General features: G+C 45.1%; 1 protein-coding gene and 1 long non-coding RNA gene across 2 annotated transcripts in view; one reads left to right on the forward strand and one right to left on the reverse strand.

The window, feature by feature from the left end:
- Positions 1-7,360, reverse strand: part of ZBTB20 (zinc finger and BTB domain containing 20) — a 519,455-nt gene extending 512,095 nt beyond the window's left edge. Inside the window, exon 1 of the mRNA XM_055809034.1 lies at positions 7,285-7,360. The gene's annotated coding sequence lies outside the window, so the exon portion shown is untranslated. The remainder of the gene's footprint in view (positions 1-7,284) is intronic.
- Positions 7,361-7,890: 530 nt separating this feature from the next.
- On the forward strand, positions 7,891-17,384 carry LOC129784806 (uncharacterized). The gene is made up of 2 exons (XR_008747909.1): positions 7,891-14,565; positions 14,855-17,384. It is a non-coding gene; the product is annotated as an uncharacterized LOC129784806 (long non-coding RNA).
- The last annotated feature ends 686 nt before the right edge of the window (positions 17,385-18,070 follow it).

The following is an 18,070-nucleotide window of genomic DNA, read 5'->3' on the forward strand; positions in this document are numbered from 1 at the left end:
TAATAGTAGTTTGGTGTTCAATATCCTGAAATATTTAATATGTTTTTTCCCAAAGTAAACTGTTATTCAGTTTTAATGAAGACATTAACCTGCTTGATTTGTAAGCTCCTGTGGGAAGTCCGTCTAAAACACTGTCACAAGAGGCAGGCAGAAGTAACAAGAGCTGTGACAGGAAATCAAGCACATTTTAAATGTTAAAAAAGCAGCCAGAAAATGAGTCTCAATATGCTCTTGTTTTCTTTTGGTTTTGTTTATTTTTTGGTAATATGATTTCTGCCCTTTAAAAGATGCCAATTAAGGCTGGTTATAACGTAGTCTGCAGGTAACTGTGGGTATTGAAACCTATGTGAGTTTTCACAAACTATTTTGTAAACAAGAAGTGGTAGAATACAGACTCAAAAAAGAAGTTTGGGTCAGATTCTGAACTTCGAGACACTCTTCAGTCTCCAGCACTGTAGGATGACAGCTTTAAACTGGAACCCACTGTTACACTTTTAGTCACAGTTTGAATTTTCCGGACTGACTTCGGATACAGTCTACATTACAAGGGAACAGCCAGTCTTGTGAGTTTTCAGCTTGAAATGATAGTGATATAACAAGATGAGCAAAAATGGTGAGACCCCAAGCAATTAAGGTGGGTGTGTACTCTTCCTGAAAGGCATATTGGTGGTTTGACAAGGGAGACAAGCTGGCTGCTTTGTTTCACAGTAGCTGCGTTTAGTTCATGCTGTCAAGCATGGATTCTGACACTTAACAGTATTAATATTGCTATTTCTATTGATATAATTAGCACTTCTATAAATAATAGCTAAAGCTGCCATAGCTAAGTATATTACTGCAATCAGCACCATCGGGCCTTTCTTCGTTACACACCCTCCTAGAAATACAAGATGATTGCTCTCAACAAGAAGACAGCCACCGAGCAACGCTGTTGATTCTAGCGGCCCGGCTAAGAGCAGCTACCACTGCGTAAAAGACTCTCCTAAACAACTAGTTTGTATGTGTGAGACTAAAGTTTCTCACCAGTCTTGCACCTGCCAATGTTTGAATGCTATAAATAGGGACTCTTCTTTTCAGCCACACGATAAAAAAAAACGTCGCATGGAGTTCAGTGGGTGTTATTCACACACTACAATGGGGGAGAAGGCCTACGCACGTTTTAGAGAGAAATGGGACCCAACCTTTAAATTCCAACTAAACAGCACAAAGATTTTATTTATTTACTTTACAGCTATGAAATGGGAAATTACTTAACAAAACAGATATTGCTGCTTTTGCAGAATAGCAAAACCTGCTATTTCAATCCTAATTTCATTCTGTTACACTTAAAAATAGTGAAGAACAACCTTTTAGTGGCCCAAATACCAAACTTCAGGCACTCCCAATCTGTTTCAACAAACTCTGTCCTTGTTTCTCTATGCCTAAAATCCGTAACTTCTACGTGAGTTTTGAGCTCTTTTGAGTGTTGAGTATCTAAATTGAGGTAGTTATGTTTAATGACTACAACTTGCACTAGCATCAGTGAGAGAGGGAAATGTACAGAACTAGTAGTGCTGGTGGTGGAAATAAAGCCTGAGGGTCTCAAAAGAGGCATGCAAAAATGTAAGCAGTTAAAAATTATCACCAGTTTTTAAAACAGTGGGCGTTTTCTGCTTTCTTCATCTTCCCTAAAGTGATGTGGGTAAACACCACACAAAGATTTACTGAAGGCCAATATTTACAGTGTCTGGAAATAGAAAGTGTTACGTATAAGAAAAGCAGCCTAGATCTCTGACCCTAGTTTATCACAAAAATGCTTTAAAAGTTTTAAGTTCTCAAGCTTTAGTCAAATGGATGTGCTAAAGGTCATATAGGGAATTAAGTCATTTGTGTGTATAATTAGTATTGGGTGTAAGACATGGACATTTTTGAATCCTGTAAGTTCTTCCAGAAACGCCACTTGCTAGCTACAGTACTTGAAAACTTAAAATGGTGAAGAAGACACTACCGTTCCGAAGCAGCTTTGAACTCCTGTACTACAAATACAGCTCACTTTGTACGAGGCCAAAGCACTCACACAGCACTACGTCTTTCAGTAGTATCAATGCCAAAATAATTCCTGTATAATTCCACTGATGTCACTCCAGTTATTTCAAAGAGGAAATTCATGTCTAAGCCACTTTCTGTTTTCTGATGCAAACCCAGAATAACTACACCAAAGTTTATAAAGTTACTGACACCGGCATTTATTGTCAACCCAAACAGCCAATGGAATAATTGGCACCTACCATTTTAACTTATTACTTATTATATACAACCATAACAGGACTATTTTGGAATTCTCTGTGTACATACCTTTGCAAATATTTGTGATGACAGCACGCAGTATTATTCCCATTATACGGATAGGAAACAAAGACACAGCAATTTTCCCCAAAGTCAAATTTGCATTCGTGGCAGGGCAGAGAGCTTCTTGAGTCCCAGGTCCTAAGCCAGGAACCAAAACCAGTAAAAAAGTACTCAGTCTTCAGTGTGCTTTCATGAACACAGAAGCAGCAATAACTGGGTTGGACCCCATACTTGATGGAAAAAAAAAAAAAAAAAAAAAAGATGAAGGAATAATTATTTCTTTGAGTAAGCAATAAAAGAATCGGACTCAGAACTTTTCCTGGTGTTACAAGAAAATTTGATTACAATGTGTTGTATTTTGTTATTCCTTGAGGCACCTTTCATGAATACCTGGGAAAATCAGAGTAGAATCTGAGATCCACTGATACCGGTAAGCACAAAGTAATCTACATCCTGAAATCTCTTTTTGTTCTGCTCACCCTGCTCAGGCCACAATGTATGTGACTTCACAAAGCAGCACAGACCTTCCAAAACCACCTCTGGTTGTGAAAACCAGTGAATAGCAACTATTTTCTTTTGCTACAGAAATGCCCAATGATTCATCTCAGTGTATCCAGCTCATGAAAATTAAAGAAGTGAATTTTGTTTTGTTTGAGTTGTGCTGACACCCAAGATCAAGGGTCAACATGCCTATGGAAGGGTAAACAAACAAAGTTTACAAAAAGCTGCCGGCTTGAGACCCTATATTGTTTTTGTTTGGTTTGTCAATACTGTAATGATTTGTAAGTGCTTTCTGCAATAGCTGGCCTCTTTAGAGGGTTTAAACTGCTGGTAAGATTTCTTGGGCTACTACGTATGCAATTACAGATGAATTCTGCTTACTTAACATTAATTTGTTACTTTGAACAAATTAAAAATAATTATTTTCCCCCATAGCGTCTTCTACATTAATATCTGCAGTCACTCTGGAATCTTAATGAGCTAAACTTGGTAAGTTCTGCCCATACTTGGCCAGAGGACAGCCTTTTCCTTCATGATACACATGCGATCATTTGGGAACAGTTTGCAAATCTAAAATCCCACCTCGCTTGAAGGGATTTACAGCCTCACATGACAAACTATACTGAACAATACTGAGGCCCTGTGAAAAATAAATAAAAAGAACCCATTTCTTTTCTAATACCAAGATGGAAACAGTAAGTCTTAAGGGACACCTGGAATTTGACCAAGGTTACCCAGCAAGGATCAAATCCTATTTGTCTTTAGGCTGGCAGTCCTGCTGAAATCAAATAAGCCTACAGCACAGATCAGTATACTAGAGCTATGGTTTAACCTCCGAGTCTTGCTATAAATCCTGTGCCATAAAATAGGTGCCATGGATTAATTTCTAATCCCAAATTATAACTCCTCATTGAAGAGCTGAAAACCCAATTCCCCTCACAGATTTAAATAACAAGGATAGAACCACGCTGAGATTTTTTTAAGACTTTACCTTTAAAATTTCAAACAAAATATTTTCCAGGATACTCAGTTAGAGCAGTGACAAACCACACTGTTTGAGGTAACAGATCACACGGTATGACACAGCATCTTTTTTTTTTTTTAATCTGCCTGCATATCTAGTCACTAATTTACCCAATAAATTAATTCCACAAGTGGCTCTCCGAGTCATCAGTTTGAATTATCAAGTTTCTGCTGTATTTCCAAAACAATGCCAGGCATGCCTGTGCGTAGGAGGGATGGGACAATGAAGCCAATAGGTGCAGCTGTGGCCTGGGAGGCAGAAGGTCTCTTCAAACTCTTGTCACTGACTGCTCTTTGAGATTGGGAAGTCATTTCAGCGCTGTTTAATTCAGGGTCTTTCTAGCATATATTATTTTACCAATGATGTCACTCCCCAAATACTTGGAAGGCAAAAATGAGCCCTCATAAACTTAATGAAATTTTATTTTCCCCTGAATATCAGAACAGGGGTGGGCAGGAGGGTGTGTGCATGCTGGTCTGTTTGGATTTCATGCTCTTCCCCGTGTGTAAAATGGAAAAAATTTCAACTGTCACAATGCATCTTTCTGCAAGTACAGGTGAAAGACAACCTCTGTAAATGCAGACTACTGAATGAGCTAGCTGGTATCTTATACATCTGGCATCGCTGCCATGCAGGATCTGAACTGCTCTCCTCTTCAGTCTGAACGTTAGCAACCCTGATTTTAAAGCAGGGGGCTTAGGATTCCATTCCAAACATTACAATGTAGTAACAGCAACCATGAAATCCTCGGCCAGGAGAATTTTTGGTTTTGTTTGTGATTTTTGTTTGGGGTTTTTCTGTGCTAACACAACAAACATGCTAGGCTTTAAGACTTACAAACCATTTAATTTTGGAAGACACAAGGCATCCATATCTTTAACAACTGACAAGTCCCTGATTCTACATGCTATCAGAAAGTTTTCTTCTGCTAGGAATGAGGATTTAAAAAAAAAAAAAACAAAAAACACCTACAGGTTAAATGATGAGATTTAAAATAATGCTAAAATCTTCTGTAATGTTCTTCCTGCATTACAAATGGACTATTAAATCAGTGAAGTGCCAATCAAATGCTTTTGTACTTTGAAAGAAAGGTTTAAATAACAAAAGCAGTTTTTCAGGCCTCTCTCTCCCTCGGTAGTCAGTGTCACCTATGCACTAATTACAACATATTTACTCTCTTTTCTAGTAAGATCACAATTGAATAGATTTTTCAGAACATGATTTTTAAGAAAAGTTGCAATCAGAGCCTCATGGATTCTGGCTCTTACTAATCCAGCCTGTCTAAGAAAAATACAATGTTGTGCAGTAAACTTCAAGATATATGACAGGATTGAATAATAACAGCTCTGAATTCAGTCTCCAGCTTTAAAAATCAACTCGCTGCATGACCTCAGGTGAACCATTAATTAACTAGGGCCAAATCCTCTGTGGACTAAACACAATGGAACTAGCCAGTTTGTACAAGCCAAAGATCTGGCCCCAAGTTTCCAGAAGTTTTGATTTGGGCTAGCCAAATACTGGAATTTTCGTCTGATGAAAAAATGTTCAGTTATGTTTCAGGGTAAGAAGTAAAGCTCTCATCCTTTGTGGAATAAAAATTCCAAGCAATTCCTTTAAAGGGGGGGAGGAAAAAACTAAAAAAAACAAAACAAGAAAAGGGGGGGGGGGGAAGGTGGATATCTCTCAGGGGAAGATTTTTATAATTGTGCTTTCTCCCTGTAAAGCAGAATGTGGAATTGACAGAAGTCTTCAAGCCAGGTAGCCATAAACCATCACTTTATTTTTCTGGTCAGAAAAATCTTAACTTTTTTTCCAGTAAAACTGGAACTTCCCTGCAGAAAACTGCAACTTCACAAATACCACATTTTCCACTGGGGTGGGAAGGATCCTCCCAATCAGCCCTAATAGCGTATACTCATAGCATCTACTTGAAGACAGACTAGCTGCTAAAAGAGCTCTGGGCTCTGAGGGGTGGTTTGCTTGCTGGTTTGTTTGGTTTTTGGTTTTTTGTGTGTGCAGGAGAAGTATGACACTACTTTCCTATCGTAATTTTTGTCTTGAGTTGGTCTTTCTTACAAAGCACAGTAAGATTCACAGATGTTAAATGATTCTGCAATTCTGTAACACTAGCCCCATAATTTCAAAGACACAATTTCTATGTCAGAGTCCATCCCAGGCACTGAGAAAAACCCAAAAAGCTATTTGGATTTCAGGACAGTTATACAGTTGTAAATAACCACAGGTTTTATAGAGATACTTTTTTCTCCTAAATTAATTACTTTGATGTGAGAACCTTGCTTTCAGGCTTTGGTTATGAGTTCATTTCACTAAGCCACGACTCTTACAAATTTCTTACAATTTCTCGTTTGACATTCAGGACCGACAAGACGGCATTTAAGCTGAAAAATAAAAGATTTCCTCGGCTGCAAAAGAAAGCAGAGTCTGGACAGCTGGCAGTAAGGCAGCCCATTTTCCAGTTCTCTCGCTGCAGCGGCTAGGAAATTCATTTTACCTCTGTACTCCGATTTATAAATGCGAGCGCACTCCCCGTTGACAGGGCTAAAGAAGCCTGGGTACGAGACCCTGCCATCTTGGCACGAACAGCCGCCTGGCAGCGGAAAGCCAAGCGACTGGCCACTCTGAGAGCCACCCCTGGACCCGCGATATAAACTATCCCGACAGATCGCTCAGGTACAGACGCGCCGCCAACCTCGGCGAGGACCAACGCGCATATTCGCTCCATGAGCCCCAAGCGCCGGCACCAAAAACCAGCGGAGCTCATCGGAGCTCATCGGTGCCGGAGGACGATCGACCCCTCCCCAGCCCGGCTCCCCCCCGCCGCGGCACCGGCGGCCCCAGGCACCTTGCGCACCGCTCCCCCCCCCCCCCCCCCCCCCCCCCGCGGCTGCCCCCCGGCCCCGGCCCGGCCGTCGCGCCGCTCACAAAAGGGCGCTGGCAACTTTTCCCGGCGGCCCGGCCAGCGGGGGGAAGAGGAGGAGGAGCGGGGGAGGGGGGCGCGTTGGTGCCAACTCTTCCGCCGGCCGCGCGCGCCCCGAAGAGACCGGCGCTGCGGCTACGCGGGGCGGCCCCGCCGATTCGGGGAACTTTCGCGGGACAGGGAAATGCCACGGGAGAGAGCGGGGCGGTGGGTACGGGCTCTGCCTCCCCGCCCGGCCGCCGCGGGACGCGTGAGGAGAGGCGGCGCGCGCCCAGCGCCTCAGGGCGGCGGTTGGGACCTAACGGCTCGCCCTCGCGCCGGGCAAACCGCCGCGCCCCGAGAAACACGGCTCGCCCTCCCCCCCCCCCCCCCAACCCCTCCGCCGCCCGCCACCAGCCCGCCTCACGGCGCAGACCGGCCGGCCCGCCCCCCGGTAGGCGGAACGGCCGGCGGCCCCGCCCCTAACCCCCCGCTGACCCCGGAAACGCGGTACCTCTCTCATCTTCTCCCTTCCCTTCGCGCAGCAGCTCGGCACTTTCACAGGCAGCCGCCGCCGCCTCGGCGGCCCCCTCATTGGCCCCCGGCCCCCCCCCGCTCCCCGCCGGGCTGTCCCCATTGGCTCACAGCCCCGCCACTCCCGGGCGGGCCTCGCCCTCGCCGCTGCCTGGGCACGCCCCGCTTCTCGCCACTCATCGCTAATTGTGTATAGGCGAAGCCGCGCTCCCCGACCCGCTACGCGCCCTTTCTATTGGAAGGAGAAAATGTCGGTCAAACAGATAGCGACTCTCATTGGCCGCAGTTCAGAACGATGGTGGCCCGCCTTCGCCGAGCTAGACCTCTGATTGGCTCTACGGAGGTGTCACACATCTCGGCAGCTGGGTGCCTATTGGCTTCCGCGAGCACCTCCGCCCTCAAGCAAACACGTTAGGTTGCGCGCCGTTTCCCTCCCCCCCCCTACCCCCCGGTCTTCTACGCATTTCTATTTCCCGCTTTATTTATTTATTTTCTCCATAAACTTAAATGACCCCAGAGGGGCGGGGGCAAGGCGGGGCGCGCTGGGCCCAGGCGACCAATGGGAAGGAAGGAGCGGGCCGGGGCCATCAGCCGCCTGGGCCAACGGCAGCCCGGCAGACGAGCCGCGCTTGACGCGCCGCCGGCCAATGGGGCGCTGCCCTCCGCCCCCGCCCGGTGCCCGGGGCATCCCTGCCCGGGCGGGGCGGGGCGGGGGCTCCCGCGGAGGGCGGTGGCGAGGCCGGTACCGGCCGCTCGGCCGGGCCTGGGTCGGTGTGAGGCGGGCGGGGCACTGCTTGCTGCCCCGGCCCTGCCGGGTGTGGGAGGAAGGGACACGGAACCGTTTCCTTCCTCACACCGGGGCGGGGGGCACGCAGGTGCCGGGGAGGGTGATCGCCCCCGTTCCGCGCTCTCCGCGCCGTGCCTGTGCCCGAGGCGGCCTGCGGCCCTCCGCCGCGGCCCTTCCCGCATTGCCCTGGGGCGTAACGCCGGCGGCACCCGCTGCGTTGCCTTCTCGAGGTGAATCCTGGCCTCTCTGCCCGGGAGGCCGGGTGAAACCACTTTGCCGGCGGTCTCTGCCCGGGAGCGGGGACTTCTCACCTCGGCACCGGGCCCTGCGGAGCCCCCGTGTTTTTAGACCCCCTCAGGTGGCAGTGACAGCTGTTCTTACAGTGAAGGCACCATTTGGACGGGTTGGCTTTGCCACCAGGTCCGAAGCGAGCTGCCGTGGCCAGCGCTGCTGCCAGCACCACGAGGAGTCTCCTGAGGGTCCCCAGGTGTCTCCTGAGGGTCCCCAGGTGGGTTGGCAGCGCTGGGTCCTCCAGAAAGGCACCTGAGGGCAGCTGGCTGCAATGGCCTCTATCCCTTCCCATCAAAGAGAAGGCCAAGACCTTAAGTTTTCTTTACCACGAATATATTTATAAAGTTTTCACCATCCTTAACAGCTCTTCTGCTATTTTCTTTTGCCGGTGTTTCCAACTAATCCTGCATGCTTCTGTGTTCTACCAGAATGCTGTTCATCTGACCTACCTTCCTCTTTCTGCCTGCTTCCTTTTTGTTTCAGGTCAAATAAAACTCGTGCTTTATCCACATTCGTCTCTTACTATACTTCCTTTTCCTTCCTGTACAATAGGTTAGTTTAGATTTGGTGGCTATCATTCCTTTGAAGAACGCTGAGTTTCCTGATTCCTTTTTCTCTGACGCACTGCTCCTCTGTGATGCAACATCCCAACTCTCCAATTCCCTCATCCCAGCTGTCGGTTATGTTTGCCATTCTCTGTCCTTTCCTTTGCATGGATCATCCAATCTATACTTACCACCCTAACCCAAGTTGCCTCCCACATTGATATCACGAGTATTTATATCTGTCTGTTGGAACCACGTGAGGAAGAGCTCCCGTTCCCGTTGGTTTCTCCGTCTTCCGTGTCGAAGTTCGTCACCAGTGTTCTCCAGGAAACATCCCTTGTTGGGGTCCTTCCTGAACAACCAGGTCTCCCATTGCCGTCAGCTTGGGTGATTCAGTTAGCTGTTCACAGAAAGCAACTCGATCTCGTCAATTGGGTATTGTAGCAGATCCTTACCAGGAGAGTGCCCAGCTTCTTTCATCGTTCCCAGGGGCTTGCAGCAGCTCTCACTCCCTTAGCTCATTCAGTTTCAGAACTGGTATGTAATAAACAAGGCCATCTCTCTTCCTCCCCTTATCCTCCCTGAACAACTTTATATTTGTATTCCTGTCATGTGGGATACACCCCACCCCGCCCACCCCCCGTACCTCTGTTGCCCCAATTAGAACATACCCCTTATTTATTACAGTATATGGTATTTTTGGTTTTGGAGGGATTTTTGGTTTTGGTTTTCAATGTAAGGGGAGTAATTAGTAAGCAAATTACAACAGGTAGTAAAAGAAGGTAAGGCACCCCATCAGTCTCAGCTCAGTATTACAGCAATGCACTTGGATTTTAAGCACTGGCGTAATCTGGCTGCGTAGCTGCTTAAATGGAAGCGTATGCTGAGGTTCTTTGCTGAATCAAAGCTTTACTTTTCATTTCATTGTGGCCTGTTCTGCATTTTTAAGCTGAGACGGAGTGTGAAGTAAAACACTCAGAAAAATAATTTCTCTAGGGCATATTCTGTTTGATAATGTCATACCTGGAACTTCATCTGGGCTGTCAAAACAATGGCGCATGACAGTAAAACTGAGCACGCTTCATATACATAAATCTTTCACAGTCTGTAACCAAGTATTGAGAATGAGCTGAGGCTCCTCTAGCTGAGTTATTCCACTAAATGAGAAATTATGTGACCATTAGAGAGCAGATTCCTCCCAGCTAGTAACTTGAGGTAACAACAGGTGGAGGTGGCAATGAATTTATGGATGCATAATTAAAAAGCATAGTGCAGAAGGACAGGGGATTTTAAAAAGATGCAGAGGAAGAGGTTCACCTCCTTGAACAGCATTTGTTGTCCATCCAGATCATGGGGTGGCATTTCTGGTGGGAATTGCAGCTTTATCAGAGATGCCCAGCAAGTTACTGCTGATTTCCTGACACGACAGGGAAGAGTATTTCCATCCGGCAATGATGTGGGTCTGCTTCTTTTTTAATGTCATCATTAATTATTGTGGGACAGAGAGCACACTTTTGAAATTTATGGCTAGAAATCATGCTCAAAAATGTTACAAACCTCTCAGAGGATGCAATTAGAATGTGAACTGATAGCGTTGAGGAAGTGATCCAGCCAACAACCTGGTATTTAATAGAATTGCTAAGCATGGTATAGAAACAGAAATCAACTCTAGAAACAGTTAAGGAACTTCCTCCTGAAAGAGGAATGACTGAGGATGCAGAAAGGCTACAGAAGAGGAAGCAAGAGGTCAGGCTAGATCACAAGCGAAATACAAAGCGAAGGTGAAAAGGGCAGATCTCATTCTAGGGCGTACAACCAGGAGACTTGTACGTAAAGTAAGCTCAGGGAAAAATAGTTCTTGTATACCCAGTGCCAAGGAGGCCTCAGCTGGAATACTGTGGTTTCGGACACTGCATTTAGAAGAGGTTCTGAAGATCGGAGACTAAAAACTTTGAAGTGGCAATCATAAGAGTCTTAGAAAACATGGCATACAAAAAAAAGAGAAAAGGAATTAGATTCGTTTAGTCCAGAAAAGGGAAGAAAGAGGGGAAGAGTACAAAATGCTTGCATTAAGTAGAATTACTGTGGAAGAAGGTAAATTGTTCTCCACATCCACTGGGCCAAGACAAAAGGTAACAGCAGCGTTTTGGTTCAGATATTGGGAAAACCTTTTGTGGGTTCAGCACAGTAAGAGAGTCCTTGGAGGCCATAGAATCCCCGATACTGAATGCTTTTAAAAGCACAACAGTGTGGGGCCAACTGCCCTCTGGACAGTTGCCCAAGGCAGCGAAGCCGGAAGACCTTGAGCAGCACACTGCCTTGCTGGGACAGGCTGGGGAGTGCGACACTGGAAACAAAGCATCTGTGGGAGACAACCCAAAACTCCCCATGCCTTTCAGCAACAGCCAGCAGCTCCTGCTTTTCCTGAAGATGGGATACCACCGGGCAGCTCAATGGTAGCATATTGCTTCTCTAAGCCGCAGCAGTTTCCAGCTTCTGCTTTGTTTTGTCGTCAGGCTTAAGGTCAAATCAGATATAGTCAGGACGCCACTGCTGGGAGGCTACCAGGCACGGGGTGTCTGGTACTGTCAAGTGTTGTCTACGCTCGTCCCTGCAAGATCTTTCAGACCCGTCCCAGCATTACATTGCTATGAGCAGGGGTTTGACTAGAGGAGCGTTACAGTTAACTCCACACCTCTGTGCTGCTTGAGCTAAACCGCTCTACAGTACAATTCCTTCCAAGCTGATGGCGTTGCAAGCAAATGCCTCTATTTGGAGAGTCACCTAGGATCTTAAAAATTAGGTGTCTGGTCACACAGTAGGACCGGTAAGCTTGGAATCTTCTAAACGGCATTTCAATGTGTTGCATTTTTGTAGTCACTTTATGCATGGGAATATCAAATTCCATATAGTTGCTTACTGAATTCAAGTTTTGGGGCCTGAATTTCCCACTTTAATTGGCAGGAATGAAGAAGTAATCTCTCATCAGGCAGAGCTCATAGTGAAAGCATTAAAAGTCTTAATTTATTGCATTCTTTCAATAAGACTTCATTTCTGAGCATTTTGTGACAATCTGACCTAATATTGCACTGATTCAGACAATAGAGCTGTTCTATTGTACTTTAATGACTGGAAATGTAATTTGCTTCCTGTTTAATATTTAAGCCAGCAATAATACCAAAAAGGCTTATTGCTCCTAAGAAAAGATGAAAGGGGCATAACTCTTAAGGTTTTTTTGTGTTCAAAATTTGACCTACTTTAAAAATACTAGAAACTCATGGGAATGGTCCTCAGAATTAAAAATACCAATATAAGATTGTTGCCTGGGAATTTTAAGATACATCACTTCCAGCTCATTGAAAAGCAGAATTTCCCTCCCAAGGGAAATCCAGATAATTCAAAATTAATTTTTGTCCCGAAATACTGAATTAGCAGAGTTTTTCACAGAAAAGGAAGTTTTAAAAGAGAAAATATTCTGAACTTCAGAAATATTTAATTTGGGCTTGATGACGATCCTGAAATTTTTCAGTCTGGCTTGGCTGTAGATCAGTCTGTGCCCTAGCTGCCTGTAGTGACCCTTGCAGCGCCAGGCTTGCTCTGTCATGCTCTTTGAAGAGGCCAACTCCATGGCTAGCCCACCTTGCCCACAAAGCTCTTCCGTGGGGAGCAAGGAAGGCAAATTTCGGTGTAGTCTGCAGGGAAGGCAACTTGCAAAGGCTGATTGGAAGAGGATAACAGGAATGTGCATTATCTGAACCGCTACAACAGGTATGTGGTAGCCCAGATAGGGATGCAGAGCCATAGAAATGAAACACCTTAAGCAAAGAACAGGACTAAAACATCATCTTCACATGAGGTAGAACTGTGGGCTCGCCCTACCGCTTCCCCTACAGAGGCCCATTGCCTTTTCCTTTAGCATCGCTGCACATCCCATTGCACCGTTGGACAGTGTTGTGTGCTCTGCTCCACCAAGTCCTTTTCCCCAGCCCCTCACTAGACCCTTCACGGACCACAGTCCTCCTTGTTGGCCTCTTACTAGGGCTGTCTCCAGTGCAGGGCTCAGTGAGCTGAGTCCCACACCTACGTGGGGAGGAAACCCAAGATCCAAGGCTTCACAAAATCCCTCAGGGACAGAGCCATTTCTAATACTTTACACACTACAAGTAGTTAGATGTACACTGTTAAACCACTGTCATACTATCCACTTGACAGTTGGATATGCTGGTCTCCGTATAAATTTGGGGGGGGGGGGGTTGGTTTTTTTTGGGGGTGGATTTTGATTGATTTATTTATTTAAAGCATCCACTTGGGATGAACATTGGTAGATATATCTAAAAAAAATCTGAACTGTCTCAAGTCATTCCACGGAAATAGCGGTACCTTGTCAGGCCCGACTAAAGCACTGCTAAAACTCACTCCTTCAGAAGCATCCATGAAAATACCAGGTATCACTGGAAGGAAGAGAGAGAAGAGACAAAACACTTTTGAATGTTTTGTTTCACTTGGTTTTATAAATAAGAGTGTGGCATCTTTTTTTAAATCATGACATTTTGAACAAACAATGATGCTTTGTGTTACCCTTTAGCGAGAAAAAATGTGAACAGAATAGTTTTGGGCAATCCAGAAAGCAGCTTGGGAAGGAAGACTGCTGTGAACTATTGCCGGTTCAGTCATTTACTTGCTCCATATAGTTGGATAAGATACTTAGTCCTTATCTGTATGTCAAGGTTGTACTGCTTTAGTTGTGGCAGTTCAATAAAGCTATACAGACTCTAGTATTAACACAACTATATTGGTATTCATATACTTTTATCGGAATAATATGTTCATGTTGGGCAAATCTTACCACTGTAGTGGTACAAAGGTACGTTGTAACTGCTGGCACAGTAGGGAGTGTACTGTTATAACAAAAGATTAAAAGATCCCATCCCTCACCCAAAATACTTATACCTAGTACTAAATTGTGTGTAGACACCTTTGGTGCCTCACTTTCCCCTGTCTATAAAAGCCTTTTAGATCTTACCTTGCAAGGACTGTCGAGCCTCAATTCCTATCTGTGACAGGGCTTTGCGAAGTCTGCATGAAAGGTGCCAAGGCTTATTTTTAGCCAGTCACAGAGCTTTTTTGAGTCTCTAAAAAGTGTTTGCAAGAGGCAGCTGTGCCCCAAAACATGCCATAGTGGAGGAGTTCCGTTGGGCTTGCTTCCTTTTTCTGTGAACATTTCACATTACATTTGACTCAGACTTTCTGACAGCTATTTCATGACGTATTGACTGTGAAATCATCCCTGTTATTTCGTGTATTTATGTGAAATCCACTCCCCTCTTTCTCAGGGCTTCAGGGACTGGCTTCTTTCCCCTACCACCATTAGTCTGACTAGCAAAGGTTAAATCAAGGACAAAAGTCTTTCGTGTTCAAGGCAAAACTACAATAAGGGTGTTTTCCCTGCTGCCTTTTGCCTAAAATCCGAGGGAAAGAGAGAAGTCAAGAGGCTGCCATCTGTTGGGAGGAACTGTGGAGGACACCAGAGCCTCAAACCCTGGCAGCACCCGATGAGTTGGGCAATGTTGGGCTAATTGTTGGTGTAAATGACATCAGCATTTGGCCTATGATCAGTAGCTTCTCTCCGAATAATTCGGTAAGTACAAATATTAAAAATACTTGAAGTTAGACATTAACTAAATGAAATGTTTAGACAGCAATAGTAAAATGCATTTGATCAAACTTTATGGACTGAAACTCAAACAGAGTCTTATTTAGTAATAATAATGGCGATGCTGATGCAATTCCTAGTTAATCAAAAGGGAAAAAAATCAGAAGCAGCACTCTTTTGAAATTAAAGAAATATCATTTCAAGGACAACTTTGAATGTATTCACAAAAGGTGGCCTAATCCACAAATCCATTCTGATGGCTCTTTTCCCACAGGCATTCACTCTGAGCGCCAAGGCCGCTATGTTTTCTCCAGGTTTGCTGTTCATTTTGAAGCCGTGGCGCAGGGTAGAGCAGGAAGCCTGCTGTGAAGTATCTTGCAAGCCACACAGGAGTTCCAGCTGCTCAGCCCTGCATTACCTCAGTTGTCTGCTACACTGGATATGAGACTCAGAACAAAAATTAGCGGGAAAAGCCTGGATCTTCCCAAAGGATGCCAACAGAATAGGATGCACAGGAATGGGATCCTTTAGATTGTCAGACTCTAAAAGTTTACATATCTTTGTGTTTCAAACATTTAAGTAGAACACATCCTAACCCGCATCATGGACATACACCACCACCCCCACCCCCACCCGCTTTCTTCCAAGAAGTGTTCAAGCAAAGTGCAAGGACATCAAAACAGCCACCCTCACTGCTGGATGATAGCCTGTGTCCAGGGCATCCGTAAAGCTGGAAGAAAGGCAAGACCACAGAGAGGCCCCCTGGACTTCAAGTGTTGGAGCTTCCTCATCAAGCCACCTTTCCAAGCCACCTCCAACAACATGGAACTCCAGCCCGAAGCTTGTTGCTGGTGTCTAGTGAGTGGGTCACATCTGGCCTGAATTTAGCATTCACTATTTGTTAGCACTCTAAAGACTGTTTAATTTATGCACAGCCTGCGTGTGTGTGCATGTGTATATGTATGTATTAAGCAAGAGACAGCTGGTCCTGTGCAGGCAAGGTTGACTGTTACCCCTGAGGCAAGAGGCCCATGGAAAGCAGGGTGGCTGGTGTTGCATTATTGCCCTTTACTTTTCTTTGACCTCCACTTGATATATTTTTCCATAACCCTAGGCGGTGAGCTCTGTGGGTGCGAACTGTCTGTTTGTTTTTGTCTGTTAAATGAGGACCTCATTGTGGAATACAGCTTCTGAACACCACTACTAAACAAATAATACAATACCAACAGGCAAGGTGGCCAGTATCTGTCTTAACTGGTCCATCACCATAGGTGAGGTGGCTATTGCCTGATCCAGGGGAAGCCTGCAACGGGAGTAAAAAGTTCGCTTAAAACTGTGCCAACACGTGAAACATGTTGTAAAACGTTTGTTGTTCGTGTTGTAAAACATGAGAGCCACAACTGCTAAAAGCAAAATATACATATGGCAAGAAGCAATAACTAGCATTGCATCACACAAAGTTGACCTGTGAACCTTCTCGGAAGGACAGTGGGAAGACAACAGCAAGTATAGTCTAAAGTAATAGTGTGAGAAAATGTGGCTTCAAGGCATAGCAGAAGCACATACTAGTCATTGAAGTTGCCCTTTCAGGTGTGTTTGGTGCTGAAAACTGAATAATGCCAGCACATCAAGAGGACATCCAGGAGACTTGTAGTGTCTACACTTCCGACCCTCTAGTATTTCTTTGCCATGCAGGGAGAGGAACATGGTTTGAGTTTTTTGTGGTCCCCCCCATCCCCCAGTGTTTTTCATTGGAATTTACACTGTGGGGCAAAAAGTAGAACAAAGGAGATTTTTGCCTTGCCCACTGTATCTGATATGTGACAGTGCTTTCAGGGTTTTTATATTCACCCAGGTGCTATTGTTGTTCAAAGGAGCAACAGTCAGAGTGGTTGTAACGTGCACCATTAAGGTCAAACAAAACAGAGCTGCACCAGAACGAAGTTAAGAGAGGCCCTTAGCTCAAAGTAAATATGACATGAAGGGCCCAGGCTGCGATTCCTTGGGAACAGCATTCATCTTTTGCCATGAAACTGTGCTTCAGATTGCAAGTCCTTCGGGTTACTAAGGAAGCACCAAAAGCATTAGCTGAACATACCTAATGCAGTGTTGCCTGACTGCTTCTGCAGCCTCCGAGGCTTTAGCTTGGGGGGAATTACAAGTGTTCAGTTCCTCTCCAGGGGACATTAACTCTTGAACATAATGCTAGGCATTAAATTACAAAGCATATAATCATTTCACTGCTAATCAACTCATGCACATACTAGAATCCTTATTCCTCACACCTTCCCAGATCCCACAAGCTCATTTTGCCTTCTACTCAACTGTCCAGTTTGGATTGACAGTGCATGAACCCCGTCTGAGTGGTGTCAGAACAAAGATGTTTGGTGTTCTGCAAACTGAAAGTGAAAAGATTAGACAAACCTGAATATAAAAATATAACAGACAACCTAGTGTCCTCAAGGTTGTGTTTATTTCCACATTTAATTTCAGTAAAAATGTACCTTTAAGATTAGAGTCAACACAATGTCTGGTCTGCTGCACTGTCAAGATAAAAATCCAAGAGGTTTTCTAAAGGGACTGTGTCTAGCTTCCTGGGAAGTTCATAGTGATGAAGGGCCCTGGTAATTCAGAATATTGTTCAGGAGGCTGGGAGTCAGGACACACAGGTACTGCTTGTTTGTGCTATACACTTGCTGAGTTCTTGGGCAACTTATTTTCTTTCTGTCTCTTTTTCCTCAGAGAGAAAGTAGTAATAACAATGTTCCTAACATCTACACACAAAATTAAAAGCATAAAATCGAGGGGAGTAGAGGTATTACTCATATACTGTCTGCTATCGTTACTCTGTGATAATGAATGAGAAGTGCAATTAGGGCCACAGCGAACATTACGGTACTAGCAATAATGGAGTAAGATTGTACTGAGTAGTAAGGTTAGAGATCTATAAAAATGTTAAGTTTCTTGCTGCCTGCAAAAATGAGCTTGTGTCTCCTTTTTCTGGACAGCTACAGCTCTTGCTGCATCTAGCGACAATGCTGAAGTGACAGGTCTCAGCCTCAGCTTGCTCCCTCATTTCTCTTCACATTAGGATATGACCTAGAGGGTCGCAGGGGCATCATGTTGCCTGATTGCTGGGTGATGTCAGCCCCAATCATCTATTACCGTGTCTCTGGGGCACCGAATCATTTCATTTTTTGTGCCCTTTCCGACAAAGAAGAACTGGAACTAAACACTTTTGCCTTTCATAGCCCCTGGCTAGAGTATCTGGTATGGAAACCAGTTATATTGAGCAAGCTGTGCTGGAACTTCACATTTTAACAAGAAGTGCTTAGAAATTATGGTGCTTGCATCCCATCTAGTGGAGGGATCAGATTAATTCATCAGCTGCTTGTTGCCGAGTCAGCGCGTACCTCTGCTGCGGCTGTAGGAGCGGCGCGATCGGCCTCGCCAGGATGCAGGCAGGCTGCACAACATGCACACGTGTGGT

This window comes from Falco peregrinus, chromosome 6 (genome assembly GCF_023634155.1).
Source record: "Falco peregrinus isolate bFalPer1 chromosome 6, bFalPer1.pri, whole genome shotgun sequence".
NCBI lineage: Eukaryota > Metazoa > Chordata > Aves > Falconiformes > Falconidae > Falco > Falco peregrinus.